General features: G+C 43.2%; 1 protein-coding gene across 1 annotated transcript in view; it reads right to left on the bottom strand.

The window, feature by feature from the left end:
- Positions 1 to 19228, bottom strand: part of ACACA (acetyl-CoA carboxylase alpha) — a 287918-nt gene that overhangs the window by 267511 nt on the left and 1179 nt on the right. The window lies entirely within an intron of this gene.

Here is a 19228-nt window from a genome sequence, read left to right on the forward strand (position 1 = left end):
ACCGCAACTACTGAGCCTGAGCTCTGGAGCCCATGAGCCACAACTTGAGACAAGCTGTGTGCCATGCCAAAGGGCATGTGTGCCTCAATGTAGCCAAGATAAAAAGGCTCAGTGTACAGAATTTACTATGAAATTAGATTTTCACTTATACATTGTAATTTAATTATTCATGAAACTCACAACTGTGGGTTACAGTGCATATGAGTTTTGACAATGAAAACGCAACATAAACAATCTATTTTGTATGGCAAAGAATTTATTTACTTTACCATTAAAAATTGTTTTATTCAAGAGATTTTTCTGAAAAACTGTCACCTAACATATCAATACTTTCAATGTTAAGACAACTGTGTATTACCTAACAATGAATTTTTGCAAAGACTAATCTTACAAATTCAAAATTACAAAACTCAAATTCGTGCTCTAAAAACTGCATTTTGGGAAATGCTTTTTTTATGATGGAATGAGACAGCTGACCTTAAAACAGAGTTTAGGTGAAAAGAGGACTGGCAGAAGGGATAAGAAGGGTGTTGTCCTGCTTCTTTTCCTTTTTTTTTTTCCTTTTATTTTACTATTTTTTAAATGATTTTTTGAGTTTTATTTTTTGGCTTCACTGTGCAGTGTGTGGGATCTTAGTTCCCCAACCAGAGATTGAACCCGTGCACCCAGCAGTGGAAGCATGGAGTCAACCACGGGACCACCAGGGAGGTCCCCTACTATTTGTTTTTTTGTCCTGCTTCTTTTCAAGAGTCTGAAACCATTCCATTTCATTTTGGTGAAATGTACCTGCACCTAAGTAAACTGTGTGAGAAAGTTTTATTAAAGTATAAAGGAGATAGAGAAAGCTTCTGACATAGACATCAGAAGGGGGTAGAAAGACGCTTGCTAGTGTTAGCAATGGAGTTATATACTCTCCAATGAATTCAAACAATGTCTCGAAGTTGTAAATCCCTGGTGGCTCAGATGGTAAAGCGTCTGCCTGCAATGTGGGAGACCTGGGTTTGATCCCTGGGTCCGGAAGATACCCTGGAGGAGCAAATGGCAACCCACTCCAGCACTCTTACCTGGAAAATTCCATGGACAGAGGAGCCTGATAGTCTACAGTCCATGGGGTTGCAAAGGGTCGGACTTGACTGATCGACTTCACTTTCACTTTCACTCCCATAATTTACATTTTAAGATAACAGAATTAGCCAGAAGGTTTAATCCAGAGACTGTCCTCAGGCAGGATACATTATTGTTATATAATCCTAAGGAATGTAGAGGGAAAAAAAAGTTTGTGCTTTCTTCCTCCTTGAGAATTCCAGACCCCTCTCTCCTTGGGGACCCCTAGACTTATCAACCTGCCTAGGAAATGACTCTCTCAATCTGATACTCAAGCTGAGCCTTGAAGAGATGGAACCAAGCATGGAAGACGCTAGTTTTCAAGGAAGCCCTAGAGATCCTGTGCTTCTGTGCTCAGTCATGTCTGATTCTTTGTGACCCTTTGGATTGTAGCCCGCCAGGCTCCTCTGTCCATGGGGATTCTCCAGGCACGAATTCTGGAGCGAAAAATAAAAAAAGAATACTGGAAGAAATACATTTTCTCCTCCAGAGGATCTTCCCAACCCAGGGTTGAACCCACACTGCCCCGTGTCTCCAGCACTGCAGGCAGATTATTTACTACTGAGCCATCGGGGGAAGCCCAGAGATCCTGCGGGTGCCCCGAAGTTCCATAGAGCATTCTCTGAAAATACGCTGGGTGGAGAGGATAGGGCACAGGGGCTGGCACTAGAATAGATGAGCATTGCCCTCCACTGGTGCACAACATCACCTCCAGTTTATCCTGCCATCTGTGGCTCAGTCTAATGAGGAAATAGCGGCAGGGGTGTGGCGGGGGAGAAGAAGCCTGCTCCTTCCCAAGACCACTGGGGAGGATGATCAAAAGCTTTCCATACTTCATGCTTTTGCTCAAGGACTGATGCCTACAGTCATCTCCACCTTCCCAGGCTTATCCACCAGAGAAAGTGCTTTCATCCAGAAACAGGCAATAAAACTTGCAGCAAAGCCTATTTATACTCATTAGCTCTTCTGCCAGAATATAATGTAGGCAACGTGTATAGTGACTTTTCTTTATAGAGATTCACCGATGGAATCAAAATTGTTTACACTGCTCTGGGGACTTGTTTCCCCAGACAAAGAAAGGTCCCTCTGAGGATTTTCTGACTGCCTAATCAGTTACCAATTTTCAGTCTCCTATTCTCTTAACCACTGGGGATCTTTGAAAACCAAAAGATAGGGGAGAGAGCGGAAGAGAAGGGAGAATGCCCAGGCGGACCTTGGGATGCGACCTGTATTCTGCAGATCACTTCACACCAGGCACAATTCTTCCTGTCACCACGACAGGCTTAGCGACAAACTCAACTTGATAAAATGCCATTTCTATGGGGAGCTAATTACTCCTCTGGAAGTGACTATTACTACCATCTTTTCAGTTAGCACAAGTATTAAGTTGTGTTTTTTCTCAAGTCATAGGCTAGACAGGCCTTAAAGTCATTCCACCTTTTTTAAGAATCTGAGTCATCCCAATTTTTTTCTGTTTTTACTTTTTTGGCTATGCTGGGTCTTAGTTGAGGCATGTGGCCTCTTTAGCTGTGGCATGTGGGATCTAGTTCCCTGACTGGGGATGAAACCTGGGCCCCTTGCATTGGGAATGCAGAGTCAGCCACTAGACCACTGGGGAAATCCCTCAGTACTTTTTGATAGGCCTAATGATGGCAGTTGCTTCGGGTAGAGAAAACACATTCACAGACATCTTCAATTTAATTTTTGCTGCCACGGCTAAAGGACGTTAAGTAAATAGCTGTATTTCTGCACGTGTGCATGACTGTATTCAAATAAGCACTTAAAATATACAATTGTATACCTTGGTTTTTCCATTTTTTCATTTATAAAGATATATCTGTGATTACAAAAATCAGTGACCTAGGAATCTTTGGGCCTCTGACAGGCCTGAGCAGGCCACTAGCACCCCTCCTTCTCTGCACCCCTAGGCTAGTCCAAGGGGTTACTAATCAGAGAGGGACATAGCGGGGTTCTAGCCCTGTACATTTCCCCCCATCCCAAGTCCTTCCTCTTATTTTGGAAACTTCTTAAGCACAGTCCAGTAGATTCTGATCTAAAGCACTTTTCTTACATCATGCCCCAAACTAGCTATTTTCCAGGACTTCCCTGGTGGTTCAGTGGTTAAGACTCTGAGATGCCACTGTAAGGGGCATGGGCTCAACCCCTGGCTGGGGAACTAAGATCCCACATGCTGCACAGCGTGGTGCCCCCAAAATAATCTGCTTTAAAAAAAGAAAATCTAAAAAACTAGCCATTTTCTAAGGAAGAGTTGCGATTAATATATACAGCTTTTTTCTTGGCCACACCACGTGGATGGGTCCCCAACCAGGTATGGAACCATGCCCCCTGCAGGGGAAGCGCTGAGTGTCAACCACTGAACCGCCAGAGCCAGAACCCCTTCTTTGTTTTGACCTGTTCAGGTTGATGGTTTTACGGTTCCTCCTCCCCTTCCTCCCGAAACTCCTCTCCCTCCTCCGCCCTACCCCTGCATTCTCAGAGAGGATTCCTTTCCGAGTTCACACCACTGCCATCATGCTGCGGGGCTGCTCGTTATCCTTTGATACAAACTTCCCACTTCTTCCGTTTGAAGCCTGTTGTGTTTGTATTAACTTGTTGCTGTTAGTCACTAAGTCGTGTCTGACTCTTCTGCAACCCTAAGCACTGTATCCTGCCAGGCTTCTCTGCCCATGGGATTTCCCAGGAAAGAATACTGGAGTGGGTAGCCATTTCCTTCTCCAGGGGAATCTTCTCAACCCAGGGATCGAACCCACATCTCCTGCATTGCCAGGAGGATTCTTTACCACTGAGCCACCTGGGAAACCTCATGTTAACTTGTATGTCTCTGTATTACCTGGTGCTAATTAATCAAGCACCATGATCACAGCACACATTCAAAGAAATTGTTGACAATGCCACACCACTAAATGGATAGCTGAGGGTAGCATAACTGACTTTTTATTAATAGAAGAAAATGAGGTAACCTTTACTTTTACATCAAAGTTGCTATTGGTCACCAGGTGGATGCAAACCAATGAGGGCCCAACCTGAAAGTGTTGGTTTAACACTTGAATCCATCTCTCTAGACTTACAATCTTTTCTAAAAATGAATATATATATATATATATATTCTTAGAAATATTTATTTTCACTCATTTATCTGGCTGTGCTCGGTCTTAGTTACAGCACACGGGATCTTTAGTTGTGGCATGTGAACTCTTAGTTTCAGCATGTGGGATCTAATTCCCTGACCAGGGATTGAACCTGGGTCCCCTGTACTGGGAGCATGGAGTCTTAGTCACCAGAATACCAGGAAAGTTCCTAGACTCACAGTCTTTTATCTCAATGCTCCTTTGTCTCTTTATCTTTCTTTCCCTGCTCCTTCTTCCAACACTTTTCTTCTTCCCTTCCCTTTTTCTGTGTCATCCAATATTAAAAATGTCTCTTAATCTGCAATGCTAGGGAATTTGATTTCATGTCTATAGTACATGAGTTTCAGTCTCCAGAAGACTTTTCACAGGCTGACCCTCTTTTACCTGCTGTACCTTGGTCTGTACTACCCACGCCAGTATTCTTTTTTTTTTTTCCCCCACTTTTTTTTTTAAATTTTAAAATCTTTAATTCTTACACGCGTTCCCAAACATGAACCCCCCCTCCCACCTCCCTCCCCAACGCGCCAGTATTCTTGCCTGGAGAATTCTATGGACAGACGAGGCTGGTAAGCTTCAGTCCATGGGGTCACAGAGTTCGACATGACTGAGCGACTAACACAACACACACACACTTTCACCAGACTCTTATGAATTTGCGCCATCCAGTGGTTAAAGTTGCTAATGTCATCCTCTGAAAAAAGCAGTGTGTATAAATGATTATACAACCTCAGATATGCAAATAATACCACTCTAAAGGCAGAAAGTGAAGAGGATCTAAAGAGCCTCTTGATGAGGGTGAAAGAGGGGAGTGAAAAATCTGGCTTAAAACTGACCATTCAAAAAACTAAGATCATAGCATCCAGTCCCATCACTTCAATGCAAACAGAGGGGAAAAAGCAGAAACAGTGACAGATTTTATTTTCCTGGGCTCCAAAATCACTGCGGAGGGTGACTCCAGCCATGAAATTTTAAAAGTCGCTTGCTTCTTGGAAGAAAAGCTATGACAAACTTAGCATGTTAAAAAGCAGAGACATCACTTTGCTGACAAAGAACCATATAGTCAAAGCTATGATTTTTCTAGTAGTCATGTATGGATGTGAGAGTTAGTTCCACCTCCTCCCTAATTTGGAAATCTCAGACTTAAAAATTTTCACCAATGGATGACTGTAGTCTCTTATTATTGCTCCTATGTACATTTGTCTGCTTCACGGTGAGGTTGAGCATCTTTCTATATATTTACTTGCCCTCAGGTTTTCTCTTGCTTGCTTATAGCCTCTCCTTTTTCTTCTCTTGTGCTGATGTTTTTTTAATTGAGTCATAGAAGTCCTGTATTTCTGGCTGTATTTTGGGATACTAATCCTTTGTCTGTGAAACATGGTATAACCAAAAGTATATTTCTAATATAAAACAATCCTCCATGCAGAGTTACACATATTAATAAATAAACACCTGTCAGGCTCTGGAGCTCTGGGAGTCCCATTTGGCTCCAAGATTCTGTTTTCATTTTTACTTCTGCATTTAAAAAGCTATTGGTTTGCAGCAACGTGGATGGACCTAGAGATTGTCATCCTGAGTGAATTAAGTCAGACAGAGAAAGGGAAATATCATGTCACATGACATCCCTTATATGTGGAATCTAAAAAGAAATGAAGCAAATGAACTTATTTACAAACCAGAAACAGGCTCACAGACTTAGAGAACAGGCTTACGGTCACCAGGGGGAAGGACAGGAGGAAGGGATAGTTAGGAAGTTTGGGATGGACGTGTACACATCGCTATACTTTAAATGGATAACCAACAAGAACCTCCTGTATACCACATGGAACTATGCTCAGTGTTACGCGGCAGCCTGGATGGCAGGGGAGTTTGGGAGAGAATGGATATATGTATACGTATGGCTGAGTCCCTTTGCTGTCCACCTGAAACCATCACAACAGTGTTAACCAGCTATACTCCAATATAAAATAAATTTTTTAAATTAAAATAATTTTTAAAAAGCTACTGATGCTTATGTTTTGAAGTCCCACAAAACTGAACATATTCCTTGGAAGGACTTCAAGAATTCCCACCTTGAAGGACTCTGCTTTGCCAGCACATCCGTGACAAAATAAGACAGCTGGGTCGTCAGCCTGCCTCAACTCTATTCAGTTCTTTATAGCAGGCAGAGAAAGGGCAGCTCTCAAAAAACTACTCGTATCTGCCATTGTCTTATTCTGAAATTAAGCCAGCTAAGTAATACACAGGTTCAATTCCAGAGTGATTTACTCAGATATTGCTTTCCTAGGCATTTATAACGACTCCATGGTATTGAAAAGAAATGCAACCTGTAGCAATATCTAAACTCCTGGGCCTATTTCACACTAAAAAGCACTGAGCTCCCAAAGTGAGCCATAAAGGACCTTTGCCTAACATTTTCATTTGCCTAAGCATGGAGAAGGTGAACTTTGCCCGAACAGACAGCCTATGTGCCAAAGCAACATCACGCTAGAGAATTCTCTCTGGTCTTCTCTCTGTTGTGAAATCACCAGTTTACCCTTTCAGCTCTCTTCTTCCGATCTAAAAGAAAATCACCCGTTTCTCATGGCTATACTTCCTATGAAATGACTCCAACGTGCTTGTTCTTCCTAGTGGATTAATTTTAAGCCTTCTACCTCTAACATGAGAGCTTCCCAGGTGGTTCTAGAGGTAAAGAATCCGCCTGACAATGCAGGAGACGCAAGAGATGCAGGTTCCATCCCTGGGTTGAGAAGATTCCTTGGAGTAGAAAATAGCACCCCACTCTAGTACTCTTCCCTGGAAAATTCCATGGGCAGAGGAGGCTGGCAGGCTACAGTCCATGGGGCCTCAAAGAGTTGGGTATGACTGAGTGACTGAGCACATCTCTCACTGAAGATAATAATAATAGGTAACACACAATGAAGATTTACTATGTAAGAATTAAAGCTTGTCTTCTGCTAAAGTAACACTAGGGAACAGGTAGGCTAGGGAGCATCTCACGGGTCTGAACCACCACAGCCTTCCCAAGGCCACTCCCACGTGTCTCTTCAACTCTAACACAGGTCTCCACCCTGCAGCCAGAGTAAGCCATCCACAGTGCAAATTAGATCTTGTTGCTCTTTGCATCCAGGAACTTGCCACTGCTCTCAGGATAAAACTCCAAATCCTTAATACTGTCGACTGCCCACGTTAATCAGCTAGGCCACGATAAGAAAGATTACATTTTAAGACCGTCAAGGCCATCCATTGTCCAGTCTGCCCGCTTGTCCAGTCTCAGCTCCCCTCACTCATTCCTTTGCTCCAGCTACAGCCACAGTGGACTAGCTGCCTTCTTCCTTCCCTTAGGGTCCCCACTGTCCCCTCTGCCTGGAACACTGTGTCCACTCCCTCGTCTCACCTTCCCCTTCTTTTCTATTTGCCTATTCAACACCTACTCAAATTTCAGATATTGGATTAATTGCTCAGTTGCTAAATCGCGTCTGACTCTGCGACCCCATGGACTGCAGCATGCCAGGCTTCCCTGTCCTCCACTGTCTCCTGGAGTTTGCTCAAACTCCGTCCATCGAGTCGGTGATGCCATCCAATCATCTCATCCTCTGTTGCCCCCTTCTCCTTCTGCCCTCAATCTTTCCCAGCAACAGGGTCTTTTCCAGTGAGTTGGCTCTTCACATCAGGTGGCCAAAGTACTGGATCTTCAGCTTCAGCATCAGTCCTTCCAATGAATATTCAGGGTTGATTTCCTTCAGGATTAACTGGTTGGATCTCCTTGCTGTCCAAGGGACTCTCAAGAGTCTTCTCCAGCTCCACAGTTCAAAAGCATCAATTCTTCAGTGCTCAGCCTTCTTTATGGTCCAACTCTCACATCCATACATTACTACTGGAAAACCATAGCTTTGACTAGATGGATCTTTGTCAGCAAGGTGATGTCTCTGCTTTTTAATATGCTGTCTAGGTTTGTCATAGCTTTTCCGCCAAGCAGCAAGCATCTTTTAATTTCATGGATTGCTAGAATCTCCTTAAAAGCCCCCCTTGGGACTTTCCTAGTGGTCCAGTGGTTAGGACTCAACGCTTTCACTGCAGTGGCTCAGGTTCAACCTCCGTTCAGGGTACTACTTGACAGAGCCCTGTCAATTTATATCTTCATTGATATTTCTCTTGGGTGGTTGATCTCTTATCTATTTCCTTATATTAGGGGGATTCACAAGTTTTGCAATGCAGTCATAAAAAAAAAATAGAGCCCTCCTTGATCTCCCAAACTCCACCTGGTTCTCCTACTATCTGGCCCCCCTTTCCTGCTTTCTGGGGGACTGTGCGGGCCATAGCTATGGCAGGCAGGATTTTTTCATTGCAGCGTGTGGGATCTAGCTTCCTGATCTGCGACTGAACGTGCCCCCTGCATTGGGAGCACAGTCTTAGCCACTGAATCACCAGGGAAGTTCCCCATTTCCTTCATGGTATGCATCTGTTTGTAATGATGTATTTCTGTGGCATTTGATTGACACCTCTCTCACAGAAGCAAGCTACACTGAGGACCAAGGCCAGGTCTGTCTTGCTTGCGTTTACCTTCTATCCTTAGGCCTACGGCTGTGTTTAACACTTAGAGGGGCTTAGTAAATATTAATAACTGCCCTTAACGGAAGAAGAGACATATGGGAATTGAATAGTTTCTCTTCCCTGAATCTCTTTATTTCAAGGATCCCAGATACTAGAAATTTAGAACCCAGATCTCCCCTGTGTCCTTCCTTCTATCACCATGAGTCACTAGCCTGGCCTTAATCTCACTTAAACTTCTGAAGTAGCTACAATTATTACCTGCATTTTATAGAAAACTGATGATCTGAGACTTGCCCAAGGTCACAGAGCGAGTAAGTGGAGACAGCTGGGATTCCAATATAACTCATTGACCTTAATCTCTATGCTCTTAATCACAACACATAAGCCCTTTCGATTTCTATCTTCATTGATATTTGTCTTGGGTGGCTGATCTCTTATCTATTTCCTTATATTAGGGGGACTATTCTTTATGATATGAGTTGCAAACATTCTTTTCCGTCTTCTATATATGTTTTGACATTGCTTTAAAGTGTTATGTCACTCTGCAGAAATTTTGAGTGTTGTGTGGTGAAATTATTAACCTCTCCTTTTATGCCTTCTACATTCTGGGTCATAGTTAGAAAGATTTCCCTTCCCCACAGTAAGGTTATAAAGGAATTTTCTCATATTTTCTTTTACAGTTTTTAATTTTTATTTCAATATTTAATCCATTTGGAGTTTACCCTGGTGTGAGATAAACTGACATTTATTTTTACCCCAGATGGTCGTCCAATTGTCTATGCCATTTATTGAGTAGTCCATCTTTAGCATATACTAATTCCTGTATGTATTTTGGTTTACTTCTGGACTTCACTCTTCCACTAGTATGGGAGTCTATTCATATGCTGGAATAATTGGTACTGTTTCTTTTTGTTCCAGTGGGCACATTCTAACATTTATCTTTGACTTCTCTGTGGTACTTGGCATCATTGACTAATCCACTTTGATGTATTCTCAGTGCTATACTGTTAGATTACTGAGAAGGTGTATAAGCATGTACTTAGGGCACTAGCAGATCAAGGGCACTGAAATAAAGACAGTGAGGATACAATCAAAGAGGTCACCACAGAAAAACCAGAACTTTGTTGGGACTTCCTTTACATCTATTTTATAGCTTATAATATTTTAAATATTTGCTTATTTATTTATTAACTGTGCCTGGTCTTAGTTGTGGCATTCGGGATTTTTATCTGTGTCCCGTGGGAGCTAGTTCCCTGATCAGGGATCAAACGTGGGCCCCTGCATTGGGAGCATGGAGTTCTTAGCCACTGGATCACCAGGGAAGTCCCTAAAGCTTATAAATTTATTTTTTACAGATTTATTTATTTAGGCCATGTTGCGTGGCCTGCAGGATCTGTTTCCTGACCAGGGATTGAACTCTGGTTCACGGCAGTGAAAGCACTGAGTCCTAACCACTGGGCCGCCAGGGAACTCTCAATATTTTTGTTTTAAATTACGTGGGAAGCACTATATTTTCAGTTATTTAGAGCCTAAATGGTCTTTTTAAAGTTACTAATTAACTAATTAATTTGACTGGGTTGGGTCTTAGTTGTGTCACGTGGGATCTTCCATTGCAGGGCATGGAGTCTATAGTTGCGGCTTGGGCTTAGTTGCCCCGAGGCATGTGGGGTCTGAGTTCCCCGACCAGGGATCAAATCCATGTCCCCTTCATTGCAAGGCGGATTCTTAACCACTGGACCACCAGGGAAGCCAGTAGAGCCTAGAGGGTCTTAATGCTCTGCTGACTGCCTCCCACTCCCCATCTTTACCATCGCTTCTCTCTCTTCAATCTACTTCTCCTTTTCTAGACTAAGCGCTCTCCCTCTGTGTCTTTCCTGTCGTTGTCATTCAAGTTGCTACTCTTCGCCTTTCTTTTCTTTTTCTATTCAATGAGCTCAGACAATCTCATCCTCTCCCATGACTTCAAAATTCCCGGATTTGTGCTGATTTCCTAATCTGTGTCTCTGACCCAGATCTCTCCTTTAGCTTTTTATTTTTAATTTCTTTTCAGTTGCACTGGGTCTTCGTTCCTGGGCGTGGGTTTTCTCAAGCTGCAGACAGCAGGGACTGCTTGCTGGCTGCAGTCGCAGACTTCTCATTGCTGTGGCTTCTCCCGCTGCGGAGCACAGGCTCTAGGCACAAGGCCTTCGGTAGTTGCGGCCTGTGGACTCTGGAGCGCTGGCACAGTAGTTGTGGCACAAAGGCCTGGTTGCTCTGAGGCTTGAGGGTTCTTTCCAGACCAGGGATTGAACCCATGTTCCCTGTACTGGGAGGATACTTAACCTCTGGACCACCAGGGAAGTCCTCTCTTTTAGCTTTTGAATCTGCCTACTGAACATCACCTGAACAGCCTGCAAACACCTCAAACTCAGAGTTTACAGAACAAACCTGCCCTTTCCCCCTTTGTATCTGTTTGCCCTGTGGTCCCTCTCTTGGTGAGCAGTGCCATCATCCACCCAGTTAGCCGAGTTAGACATTTGAGAATCATCTTTAATCCTACCAACTTACTCCTCCCCACCCCACACTATTGTTAGTAACTATTACTATTTTAGACACAACACTCGACCTGTAGGATTTTAGTTTCCCAACCAGGGATCAAACTTGGGCCCATGGCAGCTGAGAGCACAAAGACCTAGGCCCCAGAAGCACCATGGAATTCCCCTCAATTACTTCTTAAACACCTTAAATCCACTTACTTTTCCTCATCCCCATTCCAACCATGTGAGTTCAGGCCCTCATCATCTCTTACTTGGACTTCTGAAATTCCTGGTCTTTCCTTTTGCCACCTTTTAGTCCACATCACTGCCAGACAGGTAGATCTAAAACCAGATTAGTTACTACCACTCCCCAACTCAAAACACCCTACTGGCTCGCCACAGCCTCTGGAGTAACATCCGAAGCCTGCTCTGGTCTGACCCCTGTGTACCTCGCAGCCTCACGGTCAACGGCTCTCCTTTCTTGCTCTCTGTACTCCAGTCACACAGGCCAAACTGATCGTGCTATCTCATGCTTCTTTGGATAATTTGATCTGTTTGGAATTTCCTTCCCATTCTTCTCTAAGACTTAGCTCATCACTTCCCAGAGACCTACCCCTGAATTCTCCCTAGAATTGGCCGATCTCTTCTCGGAGCCCTCAGTGTACTAGCGTATCACTGTTACAGCACATATTACCTTGTATTGTAACTATCTGCTGCCCATCTCTCCACTGGACATTGAGCTTCTTTTTGAGGGCAGAGCCTGTTTTATTGTGTGTGTGTGTGTGTGTCCTTAGTCACTCAGTCACTCTTCTGCAAATCCAAGGACTGTAGTCTACCAGGCTCTTCGGTCCACGGGATTCTCCAGGCAAGAATACTGGAGTGGGTTGCCATGCCCTCCTCCAGGAGATCTTTCCCACCCAGGGATCAAACCTGCATCTCTAAAGTCTCCTGCGTTGGCAGGAGGGTTCTTTACCACTAGCACCACCTGGGAGGCCCATATATGTATATTTATCTATCTATCTATCTATCTATCTATCTATCTATCTATCTATCTATATATAATGCTTAAAATTTGTTGGCTAAGAATCTCTTCCTTGAATGGGCAGAAGAAAATCAGCTTCAACAGGTTCCAGTTCTTCCATTACTAACTAATCCCTCCCTCTTGAAGACTGACTTCTTCTCCCTTTGCATGTGTGTACATATTCCATATTTCTAAAGAGCCATTCTATTTCCTAAAAACAAAACCAAAACCAAAAACAAAAACCTTGACATATCTCTGCTGGGATGCATTACCTTCTCAGGTTGTATAAAGTCTAGAGGCTGGTAACAGAAGTCCGAACCTCTACTATGCTGCCTGCTTCCATTCTCTGAGCATCAATTTTGGCACCAGTAAAAATGGGAGTAACAACACCTCCCTTAAGAGATTTTTAAGGACTGAAATGAGAAAGTATATACAGAGAGCCTTGCACTGTGTGTGTGCTAAGTCGTGTCTGACTCTTTATGACCCCATAGACTGTAGCCCATCAGGCTGCTCTGTTCATGGAATTTTCCAGGCAAGAATCCTGTTTCCTACTCCAGGGGATCTTCCTGATCCCGAGATTGAACTCGCATCTCTTGGGTCTCCTGCATTGGCAGGCGGGTTCTTTACCACTAGTGCCACCTAAGAAGCCTACGAAGAACCTTGCAAAGTAGCTATTTTTAGTGTTAGGTCAGGAGACAATGCTGCTGTGTCATTTTGAAGAGTATGTTTGTGTGTGTATGAGTGCATGATTTAATAGTAAAGTGCTTCAGGGAAAACTGCTGTCCTTGGCATGATTATAGATTCCAGAAAATTAATAAAGTGAGCAAACACTAAAAAACGTGTTTGGCTGCATAAAAACAACTGGTTAGACCATTTATGTAGAAGCTTAACATTTAAGGTTTAATTATCATGCAGCACAATAACAATTATATATATCATTAAATATGCATCAGATTAACCTTGTGAGTTTTATTTGATTACAGTAGTACTCTATAGAACATTTTTATAGTTAATTGCTTGTAATGCATAAGTTTGTACACTATTTACATCAATTAAATGAGACAGAGCTCCTGAGTGTGTCCTGCATTTGAGGCAAGCCTGATTATCTATCCTTGATTGCAACTATACGTTTGCCCTATGACCTGCAAGATAACATACACCTTCTTTAGTTTTGTATAGTGAGTAAGATGCTAAAGAAGAAGGCAGCGAGACCTCCTTGGTGGTCCAGTGGTTAAGAATCCACCCGCCAATGCAGGGGACATGGGTTCGATCCCTGGTCCAGGAAGGTTCCACATGCCTCGGGGCAACTGAGCCCGTGCACAGCGACTGTGGAGCCTTCACTCTAGAGCCTGAGAGCCACAGCTACTTAGCCTAGGCCACACAACTGCTGAAGCCTGCGCGCTCTAAAGCTCATGCTCTGCAACCAGAGAAGCCACCGCAATGAGAAGCCCTCACGCTGCAACTAGAGAGTAGCCCTGCTCTCCACAACTAGAGAAAGCCTATTCAACAACGAAGACTCAGTGCAGCCAAAATAAATGAATAATAACTTAAACAAAGGGCTCCCCTGATAGCTCAATTGGTCAAGAATCCGCCTGTAATTCAGGAGACCCTGGTTCGATTCCTGGGTTGGGAAGATCTGCTGAAGAAAGGATAGGCTACCCACTCCAGTATTCTTGGGCTTCCCTTGTGGCTCAGCTGGTAAAGAATCTGCCCACAATGTGGGAGACCTGGGTTTGATCCCTAGGTTGGGAAGATCCCCTGGAGAAAGGAAAGGCTACCCACTCCAGTCAAACTCATTACTAAATTTTTTTCTGAAGAAAAAGAAGCAGGTAGCAAAAGAAAATTCTGTTTAACTGCTCAGTGTTTAAGAAACCCACAGGTTTCCAGAAGATAGTTCTTGATTCAAATAACAAAAATATTCTAAAGCTGATGACTAGCCAACATAGCCTAAAATAACTTCTAAGCAAGTCCCAAGGTCATACTATGGAGCACTTTTGGAATTAAAATTAAAACCACAATTATAATTTATTTGACCCACCATGAACTAGGTACTATATATACACCATCATATCCTCATAAGAGTCTTATAAATTAGGTATTATTTTCATTTTATGTATGAGGAGAAAAAATGCACAAAAAGGTAATAATTTGCCTAAATGCTTGAAGGTTGTCAAGGGTGGAACAGGATTCAAATTCAGGAAAGGCTTCTTTCCTGAAGCCTTCTTTCAAACTACATACCTTTTCAATTATATTAATTGGTTTCTAACAATTCATGTTTCAAACATTTACCTGTTGGTTGCAAGAGTTGGTTGCCTGTCATCAAATTACACAGAACACTTTAGGAGTCTGTTTGGAAAGCCAAAAGGTGGAGGCCTTGTCCATCAGGCTGAAAGGCATGCAGCTAGGCTGCCTAGTAGGCATTTAAAATTTTCCAGGTAAACAGGAGTCATTCAGCAATAAGACATTTCTGGTTCACCTAGCTTTTTAGATCCTACCCCAGACCTGCTGTTCCAAGAGACAGACATCCTATGCGTTGCAGAGATCGAAAAGAAGACAGGGAGGGAACTGCCTGCCAGTCCAATGGTTAGGACTCGGCGCTTTCACCGCCAGGGCCCGGGTTCCATCCCTGACAGGAGAACTAAGATCCCACAAGCTACACAGTGTGGCCAAAAACTAAAATGTCAGTGAGGTGAGGCAGAGGCAGAAGAGATGGGTAGCAAAGGGCTAGATTCATGAAAATCAGGCTTAATGGCCCTGGGATTATGAAAATCCTAAAAGTTGCAAACTTTTTAGCTTGAATAGCCAGAGGCAGTTTATTAGTTACATTTGGACAGACCTGATTTTAATTCTGGCTGTACTACCTAGGAACTGAAGGACTCAGGGTAAGAGGTTTTACCTCTGTGCCTCATTTATCCTTATCTGAAGAATGGGTTGTAGTGGGGTCCTTTAGCAGAACTTGTCCCCTTCTTGCTCACCTTTGAGATCTCTGCATGAGTGCTAAGCCACTTCAGTTGTGTCTGACTCTGTGTGACCCTATGGATTGTAGCCCACCAGGCTCCTCTGTCCATGGGATTCTCCAGGCAAGAATATTGGAGTGGGTTTGCCACGTCCTTCTCCAGGGGATCTTCTCAACCCAGGGATCAAAACCATGCCTCTTATGTCTCCTGCATTGGCAGGCGGGTTCTTTACCACTAGCGCCACCTGGAAACTTTAGAGCGTCCTTACTTATGCAGAAGCACCCCAGATACACCGCTGTGTAGAGAAACAACTGTATGCAGACCTTACATTTCTTTGAGTAGCTTAGCAAAAGTACTTCAATCCTTCCTTGGCAGAATGGTCATGGTTGAGGGTGATCAAGTGAGAAGAGCAGTCTAGCAAATGAATCTAAATCAGGGACACGGGGAATACACTGGCGGTGGCGAAGTGGGGGTAGGGAGGAAAAGAATAAGAGTGGGAGTTTGGGATTAGCAGATGCAAATTAGTATATATAGGATGGATAAATTAACAAGGTCCTTCTGTATAGCAGAGAGAACTATATTCAATACTCTGATAAAATGTAATAGAAAAGAATATGAAAAAGAATGTATGTATGTATATATATGTGTAAGGGAGTCACCTTGCTATACAGCAGTAATTAACACAACACTGTAATTCAACCATACTTCAATAAAAGTAAATTTTTTTAAAAAAAGGGACTTCCCCGGTGGTCCAATGGTTAAGAATCTGCCTGTCAAGGCAAGGGACACAGGTTCAATCCCTGGTCCTGCAAGATCCCACATGCCACGAAACAACTGAGCCTGTGTGCTGCAACTACTGAAGCCCTTGAGCCCTAGAGCGTGTGCTCCGCAACCACAGAAGTGAGAAGCCTTCCTCTCGAGGCAACTACAGAAGCCTCCACTCTCTGCAACTACAGAAAATCCACCCGAAGTAACCAAGACCCAGTGCAGCCAAAAATAAATAAATAATTAAAAAACTAATTAATTTAAAAAAAGAAAAAGCAATCTAGGAACCTCCTAGAAGGAATACTATTATTCCCTAACTCCGTTGACTAGGGTGGCCACAAAAGAAGAAAGATATGGAGGGATGGAGCAAATGAAAACAAGAGGATCGAAACACTCCTGAATGGAGGAGGCAGCAACAGAGGCCGAAGAGGCTGGACCAGCCCTGAGCTGGGCCCTGGTGGAGTCGGTTTTTTGTTGTTGTTGTTCAGTTGTTAAGTCATGTCCAGCTCTTTGTGACCCCCATGGACTGCAGCACTCTAGGCTCCTAGTGTGTGAACTCAAGAGCTGAGCCCTAAGGAGCTGCAATCCCTGGGCTCAGGCCTTTGATGGAGTGGAGCCCTGTCTAATGAATGCATCACAGGAAACCCCTTGCCTTTAAGAGACCTTGTATTTGGCACAGAGCTCTGCTCCTGGAACTAAATCTCTGGCTAATTTACATTGACTGGCATTATCTGAGTTTAAAGGGACGAAAGTTGAAATGGGGAAAGCATGGCTAGATTTTTAGATGTTCTGTTTTTATCTGTTTGTATACCACACTACAAACAGCCACCTTAGATACAGGAAAAATAAATAAAAGAGGAGATCAAGTTTCTAGTTTTTCAGCACTCAGGACATAGTAACTAGAGATGACTATCATTTTCACAGGGAGGAAGGCTCAGAAACTGCACTTCGGATTCTAACCGCTGCGATTAAGTAGTGGGAGAGGAGTTTTGGGCAGATTTTGGACTCAATCGATGGTAGCCACATTACAGAGCCTGATGGGAGGATGGAATTTTCCTTGTTGGGATTTGAGTTCAAAAGTCAGCCTCCTCAGTTAGTGAAGAATGGAAGGGCTTGGAGAAGATGCTATTAGTCTGTCCTGAGGGTCACTCTTTAAAAATATTAGTTCAACAGGGACTGGTCTTAATATTATCAATGTAACTTTCTGTCTTCAAGAGGACAAGAGGTGTTTTTTTCAGGTTCCTTGACAGACAACGCTTAGTGAGGGAGCAACAAGGTACTGAGTCGTCTCTCCTAGCACAGGTTAAACACAGGGTGCCCTGGAAGCATGTAAGAGGGGTACTAGATCCAGACTTGGGGAGGTCAGAAGAGATGTACCTGAGGAAATGAAGTCTAAGTTGAAGTGAAGGTACCTTAGCAAAGGAAACTTGGAAGTAGTGCCTAGGGGCAAAAGGAGGTACTTCTACCTGGTGGGAGAATGAAGAGCAAGATGGGGGCAATAATGACAAAGAAAGAGAAAGCCACTGGACCCTGAAGGGCCTTCTTCAAAGAGTGACCATATAATTTACTGTACACTTCTAAGAGCATACAGACACTTCTAAGAGTGAAATGCAACCTCACTAATTATATGAGGATAATAGGTTTAAACCAGGACTGTTCTGAGCAAATCGGGGCTTATCACCCTACTCAGAGGTGATGTTCAGGTGTGTGGCCCTCTGGTGAAAGCATAAACCGGACATCACCTCTTTTTACCTTACACAATCTTTCTTTTGCCTGAGGACTTCATGCATGCCTTTGCTTTTACCCGCTCATTTTGCAAATATTTGTCCAGGAAGTTTTTCTGGGTACTGAGGTTACAAAGAAAACCTACATCCAAAGAAACAGTTCTAATACAGTTAAAACCATTTTAGCCCTGGTCTCTCCTCTTAGCTTCAAACTTTTATGTCATTCCCATATGCAGGTTGCAAAGCAGATCTGAAACAGAACCTTTCATTTCTCCTCCAAATTTGTGTTCCTCATGTTATAACTGATGCCACTGCAATGCTGAAGGCAGAAACTGAGAAAAACACTGCTTTCATCACTGTTATCCTTCCCCTCACTATGCATTTTTAATTTCTCCACATCTTTCTTAAGCACAATGACTAAATTGGGGCCTAGAATTCTAATGAGGGTCTAACATCAATTGAAGAGGAAGGGTAATTTCCAGGTGCTTGAATGCTATGTTGCTAATGAATAGATCCCTGCATCACGTGGGGCTGTTTTTCAACAGTACAACACTGATGACTCATATTAGTTTGTTGACAATGATGACGTCCAGATCTGGATATACACCCTAGCCAGTATCAAAAACTTTCAGTTTAGGAGGAAAAAACATGAAGATAAGTCCTAAAGGTTTGATGCCAGTTTCCGTTTGTGGAGGTGAGAGCGGTTGTAAAGGTGTACGTGAAACACCAGTACACTGTTAAAAATGGATGATTGAAAGGGCAATTTTAATGCTTCTACTATCTATTCTCCACACAACTGCCAGTGATTCTTTTTAAAACAAATCTGATAAACAATCCGCCTGCAATGCAGGAGACCTGGATTCAATCCCGCGGTTGGGAAGATCCCCTGGAGAAGGGAAAGGCTACCCACTGCAGTATTCTTGGCCTAGAGAATCCCACGGACTGTACAGTCCATGGGGTTGCAAAGAGTCAGACAGGACTGAGCAACTTTCACTTTCACTAATTCAAGGCTGCAATTAAAACAAATCTGATGATTCCTTTGTTCTCAATACTTCCGTGATATTCTGTCACGTTCTAATAAAATCCAAAGTCCAATGTGGCTTACCAGATACATGATCTGGCTGCTGCCTATTTCCCAACTTCTTTCTCTAATTTCTAGCTTCTTCTCCAAGGTGCCAAGCCATCAGGGCTATTTTAATTGCTATTTCTTTTCTCCTAGAACAGTTTCTCTCTAGAAATCCACACAGCTACCTCCCTCATTAATGATTAGATTTCAGCTTATGATGTAGAGGCCTTTCTTGTCTGCCCCATCTAATATAGCATCAGCCCATCACTCTTATCCCTTTGTCTTGATTTTTTAAAAAACCTGCCACATTATCCGGCATTAGCTATTACATAGTAATATAGTTTATGTATTGCTTATTGTCAATCTCCCCCATTA

The sequence above is a fragment of the Capra hircus genome, chromosome 19, assembly GCF_001704415.2.
Source record: "Capra hircus breed San Clemente chromosome 19, ASM170441v1, whole genome shotgun sequence".
Taxonomy (NCBI): domain Eukaryota; kingdom Metazoa; phylum Chordata; class Mammalia; order Artiodactyla; family Bovidae; genus Capra; species Capra hircus.